This window comes from Schistocerca cancellata, chromosome 4, assembly GCF_023864275.1.
Source record: "Schistocerca cancellata isolate TAMUIC-IGC-003103 chromosome 4, iqSchCanc2.1, whole genome shotgun sequence".
Classification (NCBI taxonomy): Eukaryota; Metazoa; Arthropoda; class Insecta; order Orthoptera; family Acrididae; genus Schistocerca; species Schistocerca cancellata.
The window spans coordinates 715571345-715582280 of NC_064629.1; the positions used below are offsets into that span (position 1 = coordinate 715571345).

Sequence of the window (10936 nt, forward strand, 5' to 3'; positions counted from 1 at the left end):
TGACTCACATCCTGCCCTCACAGCTTCACTTCTGCCACTACCTCATCTCCTATCTTCCAACACTTCACTGCAAAGGGAAAAATCCAGTTCAGAACCATCCCCCAGACTGTGGGTAGGCCGTGTCTGCACAATACCCTTTCTATTAGGAGTGTTAGCTCTGCAAGTTTCACAGGAGAACTTCTGTGAAGTTTGGAAGGTAGGGGATGATGTATTGGTGGAAGTAAAGCTGTGAGGACAGATTGTGAGTTGTGCTTGAGTAGCTCAGTTGGTAGATCACTTGCTCAACAAAGGCAAAGGTCAAGCATTTGAGTCTTGGTCCAGCACACAGTTTTAATCTGTGAGGAAGTTTCATAACTGTGTACAGCTATGCAGAGTAAAAAATTCATTCTTTAAAGAACATATTCCTTGAGACAACATTTTTGAGGCAATATCAGACAGAAACTGTCAGCCTTTTCACAGATCCACATTAAATGTTAGTGTACTTTCTCAAGCCAAAGCAAATTTTGTGATAAAAATCAGTATACAGAGAAAAGTCCTTTGCTTGAATTACAACCATGCTTGTATGACAGGTACAATGTATAAGAACTATTCATATCTCTTTTAAAACATCTTTTTATACAAAGCATTAATAATAGTCATCCTCCATTCTGCACCTACTGACATGTATGATTTTTGTACACCTCTCTCTCTCTCTCTCTCTCTCTCTCTCTCTCTCTCTCTCTCTCTTAAGGTGAGTCAGCCAGTGATCTCTTCAGTGCAGATGCACACCAGGTTTGAACTCGTACAGGACTCAGTGACATGCCATAAGTAATGAGGATAATGGGCGAAGGGGTACTGCATTAATAGTGTGTGGAGAAGTTGAGAATGTGGATCGAGTCATACTAGGGTACTTAGTGCAGTTGTAATGACCACTTTGTCTGGATGGCTTAGTGGTCAGAGTATCTGCATAGTAACCAGGAGACCCAGTTAGAGTCCCAGTCCAGTACAAATTTTCAACTTTCCCCATCGATTTCAATCAGTGTCCACTCACAGGCAACGTATGTAATTCCTTTGCCTTAATTCATAACAGCTGCTGGATCAAAATAGTGTGTGTTACTTCTCCAGAAGAGCAGACACCACATGTATATATAATTAAGGTGAGACAGCCAATTATCTCTTCAGTGCAGATGCACACAAGGCTTCAGCTCTTACGGGAATTGGTGAAATGCTGCAAGTAATGGGCAAGGGACACTAAATTAGTAGTGTAGGTAGAAGCTGAGAATTTGAGCCTGACGGGAGCTGTGCTCGGGTAGTCCATGCATTTTCAAGGACCACTGTCTCTGGAGGTCTATAAATATTGAAAAAGTAATCAAACTTCCTGTTACTGGTATTGTGTAACTTCTGTTGAAGACCAATCTGGAAGAGAATGTTGGTAAGAATGCATTAGCAAAATAAAGAGTGCACCCATCCACAAACTCGACAACATATCAGTGTGCTTCCATGTCAGACAGTGGGAGGTTCAATGGTCTCTGTAAAATGTGTTCCATGTATGACTATGTAGGTCTCAGCTGTGGAACTTAGAACCTTAGAACAAAGAAACATGTACATTTGTCTACTAGCTAAAGTTGGTATTATATGAAATTAGGATAGTATAATGTGGCAATTTTAGATGTGGGATGTTTCAAACTATGGTTGCATAAGATACTGGGAGTACCAATCAATTGCACAGTAACTGTTACCAAGTGCTTTGAGCACTCTGCTTCATTTTGTTTTGTTTTGTGCATACCACTTTCTTTTCTCACTATGAAATGAGCAAAGAGACTAATCATGGTAAGTTACAGGATTTGAGTGTTGGTTCAAATGGCTCTGAGCACTATGGGACTTAACGTCTGAGGCCATCAGTCCCCTAGAACTTAGAACTACTTAAACCTAACTAATCTAAGGACATCACACAAATCCATGCCTGAGGCAGGATTCGAACCTGCGACCATAGTGGTCGCGCGGTTCCAGACTGTAGCGCCTAGAACCGCTCAGCTACTCTGGCAGGCGATTTGAGTATGTCACTCACAACACCACAAGGGATCAGCCATCCATAAGTCAGTTCTGCTTTCACAGGAACGTGGGTGTAGGCTGGCTGACCTGCAAGATGGAAGTGGGATTTGTTCCCCCTGCATGACTTCTTGCCCATCAAATGAGTGAAGTTATCATTTATTTACACTCATAGCTACCTGCTACACTATTGTATCTGCGAGTTATTTTAGGTTCTACTTCCACTCTGTGTACCTTGTCAGTTTTACCTGTAGCATTGTCAAGCATGACCCACAAAAATTTCTTCAATATGCTAATCAGGGTTTGGTTACTACAGATTTCGAATAAGTTTTGTGCAGATTTTGTATTACTGAACTGTGTGGGTGCTAATTTTACCAAAAATAGGTGCTTCATTTTCAGGTCCATAGGCAGAATCAAACAATGAAAAATCTGGGATGGAATAACAGTATGAATTATGATGGATTGCTGCTCAGTGCCTCCTCTATGTGATGAGTAGCAGACAGGAACATTTAAAAATAGATAGTAGGATATTTCTTAGCTACCAGGCAAAGTCCTTCATCAGATTGCGCGCACACACACACACACACACACACACACACACACACACACACACACACACACGTTGTTGTTGTTGTTGTTGTTGTTGTTGTTGTTGTTGTTGCTGCTGCTGCTGATTTTAATCATTTAGAGGAAGAGTAGAAATAAAAAAGAAAATCATGATAACTTTTTTATTTATGTAGTTGTACTTACTTCACTACTTCCCTCTACATTCACATATCTTTCAACAAAAGAAAGCTACTAATTATAAAAAAATTGTTTAATAATGGTAGTTGTTAATATTTTATTTTCAGGTAACCTTCCAGACCCTTTTTCATCACCTGCAGCTGTCAGCAGCTATGGAGAAGCAGTCTTTCCACTCCCGTTATTGTCACGGGGACCCTCTTGTTATTTACAATGAGTTCAACTGATGAATAAAAGACATCATTTTCTGTGGGGAGTATGTTACTGCAGTGATTCTTTTGCAACAAAGGAGACTTTCTGAGTGTTCAAAAATAGGTGAATGGCATTGAAATGTCACATTTATTTTTAAAATTATGGCTCAAGGGTGAGTGTTTTGTGTTATTTGCTGTGTTGGTCCAGACATGCTTAATGAGCAATGATGTGGAATATAAGGATGTTAGAGTTTTGCTTAAAACAGACTTTTAATATGTGGAATTGCAATGCTGAAAGGATTTCTTTACACAGAACTTGAGACATTTAGGTCCACTCCTTTTTTTCAATTTCTGTGTTTATTTTCACATAGCATGTATGCCAAAATGCTTTGCAGTGGTTATGTACAGTGACTAGTTGATGATCAAGATGTGTTTGGTTTTTTTATATCTTTCTAGAAAACAGGAAGTTTGTGTACCACTCACAAAGACATAAAAAGATCAAAATTTTTGAATTTTTTATTGGACTTACAATGTAGTACATGAACTGTAGCTATGTCTCTTTTATTTTAAAGAAATTTATTCTTAGCTTTTACTATCTGAATTTGTATTGTTACAGCATACTAAAAGTGTGGAAATATTAAAATACTGATATTAATATAATGTGGTAATATGTATATACATATATCTATATATATCTCTCTCTCTATAGCAGCATATGTAAAAAGATTCTGTAATTTGGGTATTATGTTACATACAAGGACAGAAACACAACAGGTAATGATGAGCATTAACACTGATACAAAGTTAGATAAAGATGAGGGGAAAATGCATATGCTATGGTTAAGGGAAAATATTGCCTTATTAATAATTACAATATACTTAAATAAAGATAGTTTGTACTGTTCATTAGTGTTATGCACAGATTTTGTAAAAAAAATGAGATTTCATTTACTTGTACAATTGCTGTGGCAAGAACTGGTACAGTTATTCTATTCCTACTAACTCCTTATTGATTTTTGGCACACAAAATGTTTGTACTCATATTTATCAGATTTCATATACCCATGAGAGAATGTTAAAGGTAGAGTATATTCTGTTATGGAAGAGAGTCATTTTAATTTCTGTAAGAAAGTAAGAGCTTCAAATGCATATTTGACTGGGATGTTTCAACACCTTTCCAACATTTGCCATTCTAATTTCAGTTATTGTGTTCAAGGTTGTACATAGATATATATATACATAAATACAGATAATTAAGATTGGTTAATTGCTAGACAATATGACAGTAGAGTTTATTTATTTTTTATAGTTTATGTACTTTAAAGACTTCTCCACCAGATGGGAAACAATTCCTCACTTATAATGTTTTGCACAACAATGCCTTGAAATTTCTGCAGTTTTGTAATGTTGGCTGGTTAGTAACACACTGTTTGTTTTAAGAGATGACAAATGCACATACATAGTGTTGCTGCTAAAGTGGAATAACACTTGCTATAGGCTTCTGCATACTGAGCAACACAAACATTAGTTCTGTTTTAAAACCAGCTGATTGAAATAATTACATGAATTAATTCTGTCTACAAAAATTAAATAATGTAGTTGTAATTACTATATTAAATTAATATAAGCTATATCAGGTAAAGTATAAATAAATTTTTCATTTGTTATGGTACTGTCTTTTAAATTTAGTTGTGTTCAAATGTGTTTTTTTTTTCAAAATATTGTGGTTTTACAAAGCATCTGAAATAACATTTAGGATTTGTAAAGTATTTCTAACAATGTTTCAGGTCTTAATAGTCTCAGACATCTGGTATCTGCATAAGAAATATTAACATGACACTTCTGTTTGTCACACTTTCTTTTTGGCTGTGAAACTGGCATTATTCTCCTTACCTCTTGCCTGTTAAGTACAACTGACTTTGCTGCCTCTTGTTACATCTAATGTTCAGATATAATGAGAATTTTCAACATCAACTTATCAGTTATGACATCTCCTCTCTGTCTTCTTTAGGACAAAATTTGCCTGTTATTTATGATCTGTAGGTATTACAATGTCCCTTACTAAATATTAAAAAAAAGCACTTACAATAATTCTATATCCACAGCCCACAAAACCAGTGTTCTTAACTCAGATGTAGCTGAATTAGTGTCATTTCATACATTTTTTTACAGGTACACTAAGATCCAAACTCAATTGTAAGATTCACACAAAACATGTAATTTATGATATTTGTATTACCAGCTTATATAAAAGTTGATTTACCACCAGTGACAACAACATTCTGCAATCGAAACAAGAAATCTCATACACATGAAATTAGTCATCTAAAAGAAAGCCAAGCTTCATATAGCAATATGTAACACAACAGTTGTACAGGAAGATAATTTGTGATAGCTCAGTGAATCATTACAGCAAAACAAAAACAAATAATACTTTAACACCTTAGTGCCTGTGCCTGGAATCTGACTACAGTAATCACTGTCAATTAACAGGGTTATTACTGATCTCAACATTATAAAATTTTCTGTATTAATTAAAATTCAGTATCATAATATTTCACTGATGATTGTACATCTTAACATCATATTAAAAAAGCCTTAAAATTGGTAATATTTGAAACACCAAGAAAAACTCCTTCCATAATGGAAAAAAAACAATGCGCCCAGCATAGTGATGTGTTTTTTAAATTTCACTTGATCATAATGCAACACTTAAAGATTTTTTTACTAAAGAGGAAAGGGTTTTAGATGGAAATGAGCTCCCAGACAATAGAATCATAATGGAAGTTAGTTCATAAATTGAATAAATTGTCACCTCAAACAATATGAATGAAAATATCATGATAAGAGTAAGACTGAATCTTACCATTATTTCAGTTTTCCTTGAGACAGGAGATGTCACATAGCTGATACTCTTTTGACCACTGCCATGATGGTACTTATCACAACTGTTCTTGTTAGTATTCTACACTTTTTATGGTTCTTTATCATTGCTTGACAGGTATCATTACATGCAAATAACTTCTGGTGTAAAATTTCGACCATATTTTTCATTGTCCAGCAGTTCACTTTTTTGTGACAACAGAGTTCTCAAGTGCCACTTCAAGACTAGATGTTATAAAAAGAAATAAAGCCATGTTGTGTATTTGTTTTGTATCATTTCAACAAGATTCATTCAGTAAAGTGTATTGAAAAATTATAGTTTTTACAAACAACCGAACCAAATTTTCTTAAATTTTTCCTGTATAATTGATAATATATTTAAATTTTTTGTTAAAACTGAAAACGCAATCCTGTCTTCTGCAATATATAATAAGCAACAGTACAGTTCAATGCACACATGTACTGTATGGTCAGTCTGGTAGATAATTATTTTTGTGTACCATAATTTGATGATTCATCTTCTTCTGAAGTTATTTGTAATAAAAGCAACATTAAACTCTCATGCAACAGACTGTGGACAACAGACATAACTGAAAAAGAACAATGTATGGGTGGTTTGTAAGTTAATAAATAGGTGTTCGATCATTGATTAGAGTCATAGGTACAAAATGCACGTAATTATGCATACTTCTGAAGCTTTGTTGGAGTTGGGATACTACACTGTATCATGGTATTTGCCATTTCTCTGCTGATACTAAGATCCCTGAGTTCCAGCTCATGAAAAAGAGCAAATTGTAAGAACAGAAATCACAAATTTCATTTCAAGAACAGAAAGACACATTATTTGAACAGTGTTATGTTGATTTGAAGGACCTTATAGTTCACATTTAAAAAATTACAAAATTACTTGTAAATTAAAAACAGATCATCATTATTAACTGATACAATTGTTTTCACAGAAATCACAAATGAAAAGTTTATTCTACTTTTGAGAAAAACTACGTTTTCCTTACTGTGAAATGAAATGTAATTTCTGTGTTTGTTAAAATGCTGTAAAATTTTATACCAGAGACAAATGTGTAGAGCTTAATATAAACTATCCAGCCAACTTATTTATTCGTGATCATTGTTAAATGTTACTGTTAGAATTTAATTAGAATATGTAGCTTGTTAAAATTACAGAAGATTAAGATGAAGGTTGTTATTCTATAACAGTTAAAACACAAATGTAAAAATATAACTTGCCTTATGACATATATATTGAAGAAGATGGTAATGCTGATGAAATATACATTTTTATAAAATTATTGTGATATATTATTTCAGAAGCAAAGCCATACATAAAAGAAATATTTTGCAGGGTGGGGACGATATTGTATTACAAATGTAAGGGATATTAGTGGAAAAAATTATTCCTGACTGCTGGGCAACTGTTAATGGATATGAAGTCATAAAGAAATAAAAGTATAAGTTGCTGACAGTAAAGTGCTGAATGTCTTGTTAAAGCTAAATATTTCGATGATTGTTATATTTCATATAAAATAATTTTATAAAAAAAGCTGATATTATTCATTATCAGACTGTAGTTACACATATATTATAAATATTTTCATAGCTATGTATTTTAAAGCACTTGAAAGCTTTAACAGTTCCCACCCTCTTTGAAAATTGGTTTATACTTGTTGCTGCATTCCTGTGTTTCATCAATACTGAGCACTGATATCACAACTTCAGTCATCATACTTCACTCATTTTTGTTCTTATTCCACTTCAACAGCATATTTAATATTGCTCTGTATTCATATTTACAGAAAATTCAGTCGATAACAGCCTACATCAGATAAGTGATTTTGTCCGAAAACTCCCTTGGAAGAAACTGTTTCATTGGTAATAACAATGGTTCAGCAAAATGTGGCATACCTATATGTGGAACTTTATTTCTAAGTAAACTGCAGTGTTATCCATTTTATATCAAAGATATAAATGAATAATATGTATACAGACGTCAGCAGTCACTTTCTACACCTGAAAATGTAGAGAGACTTGTTTTAACTATTGTGTACTTCATGTTTTTGTTTTAGCCTAAAATATACAATTACTGATATGAATTATTTAAGAAGGCTACATAAAGAGTGTGTTTATTGTAAATGTAACTAAAGTATTGAAGAAATGTAAAATATTTTGTAAAGAACGTTATTCTCTCAGTATAAATTTTAAGAATTCAGTTGACAAATCTTTAACTGTGTATGTACCTTCAGAGTTACTTTCTGTCTCTTACATGTTTCTCCTCTGTATATGTATAATTAATGTCAATATATGGTTTATGTTACACATTTGAAAATTTATTAAATCAGTTTTATGTTTTTTGTGTTGCATTAAATCTCAGACCTCAAACAATGATGCTTTGGCATTAAGAAAAGCAAAAAATCAAACCATGTCAGGAAATTTAAATTTATGACAAACATGGCTCATGTAATTTTTTAATTATCTAGACTTCTACGAGGCAGGTGAATGAGTGTAATAGCAAAGTTTTTCTTATAGAAAGACTATGATTTATGCATTTAAAACTCTCTAAAAGAAAAAACAAAGTTTCCATACAGTTAATAAATTTACATTGTCGTGATGGAAATGTTTGAGAGAGAGAGAGAGAGAGAGAGAGAGAGAGGAAAATAAATGAATAACATGTATTTGTAATATTGTACAGTAGTGGATAACTTTTGCACTATAAATATTCAGTGACAGTTAATAACATGAAGACATGTACAGTTTGCATAGAATATTGCAAATGTTTTTGCTTACCAGTCAGATCATAAATAAAATAAATAAACCTTTCTTGTAAATTGTAGAATCATATAAATTCATCTTTAATTAAATACTTTTGATAAACATCTGGTAGGCAATGATCCTGATCTCTGAAAATGCACAAAAACATCACATCCCATCACATTTGGAATAGTCCGAAAATTATAGTGCATCAGAATCCCAATATCAGGTGGTGCTCAAAGCAACCCCATTTGAGAACTGCAGATATTGTGATTAATCAATAAAAATCACTAAACTAGAAATTGAGCTTTTAGAATAAAGGGCATCCCTGAGATTAATGGGATAGTATGCAATGAGGTAACATATGTTACACAGAATTGTTGTTTCATAGATACAGAATGAGGATAATGGAGAAGACATGGAATGCAAGTGCTCAGAATAAAGTTAATATACTAAACTAACACACGAATGACCAACTTCATAGGGTCTTCTTAGATCAGCAAATGACACTGGTGTGCAACAGAATATGAAATGAGAAGGCAAAGCCAAAGATGTAAAAAGAGGAGATGAGAAATATGATGATTCATTTTTCTTGTACATACTTCACAGTATGTGTATTGGTGTTCACTTTCTTTGGTTTAGAGATGAGTGAAGAAGACATCTATCATCTTCTATGAATTTATTAGGGTTTGTTTGCTTCATATTTATTGTTTGCCATGTTCATTTTAAATTCTATCAGCCAATTTAGGAATTGTCCACTTTGGTAGTTGCACAGTCAGCACATCAGATTGCTAACCAAAGTGGCCTGGGTCCGATTCCCGGCCAGGTCGGAGATTTTCTCCACTTGGGGACTATGTATTAAAGCTAGTAAATTAAAACAAAATGCAATCTATTTAACATTTGTTTCACATTCTATCAGCTATTCCTTTGACAAAAGGAAAATTGCACCTATAAATTCTTGATGCAATATAACTGCCTTTTTTGTTCTTTTTTTGAGCAATTGTTTGTTACTTCAATTGATGAAAACAAGGGTAACTATCTCAATGTTCAAACCAAGAATACAGTTACTAGTTTTCTCCAAAGACCCATAAAAATAACAATGTTTGTAAATTACACTGACTATAGCTGCCATTTAATTTTGAAAATATTACAAAATGAAAAACTTTAAACAAGTGAAGCAATGAAATGATTTAAATTATTTGACTTACATTTGCAAGGAGTTAGTATTAAAATGATATCAGTCAAACATTTAGAGTTCTGTTATCTGGCTAAACTGCATTACATGATTGACAGTGTAGTTTATGTTATGATGTCCTCTCTACTTCTGTTGAGCTACATCACTATTAATGACTGCACCAGTGTAGCACTCGGAGTCTCCTACACAAGTAAATTAGCCCAAGCAAAATAATAAAATTCATAAAATGTCTTGAAGTGAACTCTAGTGTACAAATATTCCATACAACAGAAACTAGGTGTGTAACATGTTATCACCAACAGAAATGTTCTCCAGAGACTAAGTCCTTAATGACAATGCAACACCAGGGGTATGGTGGTTCTAATAAGAAGTCTGTTTACTGACATGGCATGTTCTAGTATATGCCTCTCAACAGTCCACCACACTTACAAGGAACTCTTACTGTCGATTGTAGGACACGACTGTCAACTGTAAGATGTGACTCCAGAATGCAACTGCCAGCTGCAGCTGTAGTCTTTGGGCCACATGTTATAACACTGTGCAGATGGCTGCATTTGACCTGTTTGATTAGCTATCACTGCTGGAGGTAATGAGCTTGGTGCCCATTGTCTTCCTGGCCAGATAATGTCATTGTCATCCCTGGTTGGTGTTAGTGGGAAACGTGGCAAAGTAGTTCCTTTGCTGAAGTTAACCTCTCATGAACAGCTGCCAAGACTCATCCTGATCACTATCGTGCCAGTGGAGCAGGCAACCTGAAACACAGTGATGTGGGAAGGGATGTATCTGGCAGGGGTAGCCAGAGGATCTAACATCCCTCCTCCCAAAGGAGGGGGACGTGAAGCCTCTTCTTCTTTGGTCACTAACATGGATTGTGGACGATGTCCATCTGCATCCTAGCCTCTTTGCTGATGCTGTGGCTCTACACATCCAGGCCAAGTGCCATGCATTAGCAACAGCAGGTCATTGGCATGTTTGTTGAAACGCCCAATTCTCTCATGTGGGAAGATGCATCGTTAGTACCTGCAACTAAAAAAGGGCTATAATGTCTGTAAGACGGGACCACCATGAGATGTGATCAGGTTCTGGATAAGTGAGATGTGTGTGTCTGTGTGCTGTCCCTAGGAGACCATGGCCC

At 34.5% G+C, this 10936-nt stretch overlaps 1 protein-coding gene across 1 annotated transcript in view; it reads left to right on the forward strand.

Annotated features, from left to right (window-relative positions):
- LOC126183730 (probable nuclear hormone receptor HR3) overlaps nucleotides 1-8635 on the forward strand; it is a 424291-nt gene extending 415656 nt beyond the window's left edge. Inside the window, exon 11 of the mRNA XM_049925936.1 lies at nucleotides 2880-8635. The gene's annotated coding sequence lies outside the window, so the exon portion shown is untranslated. The remainder of the gene's footprint in view (nucleotides 1-2879) is intronic.
- Nucleotides 8636-10936: the final 2301 nt, after the last annotated feature.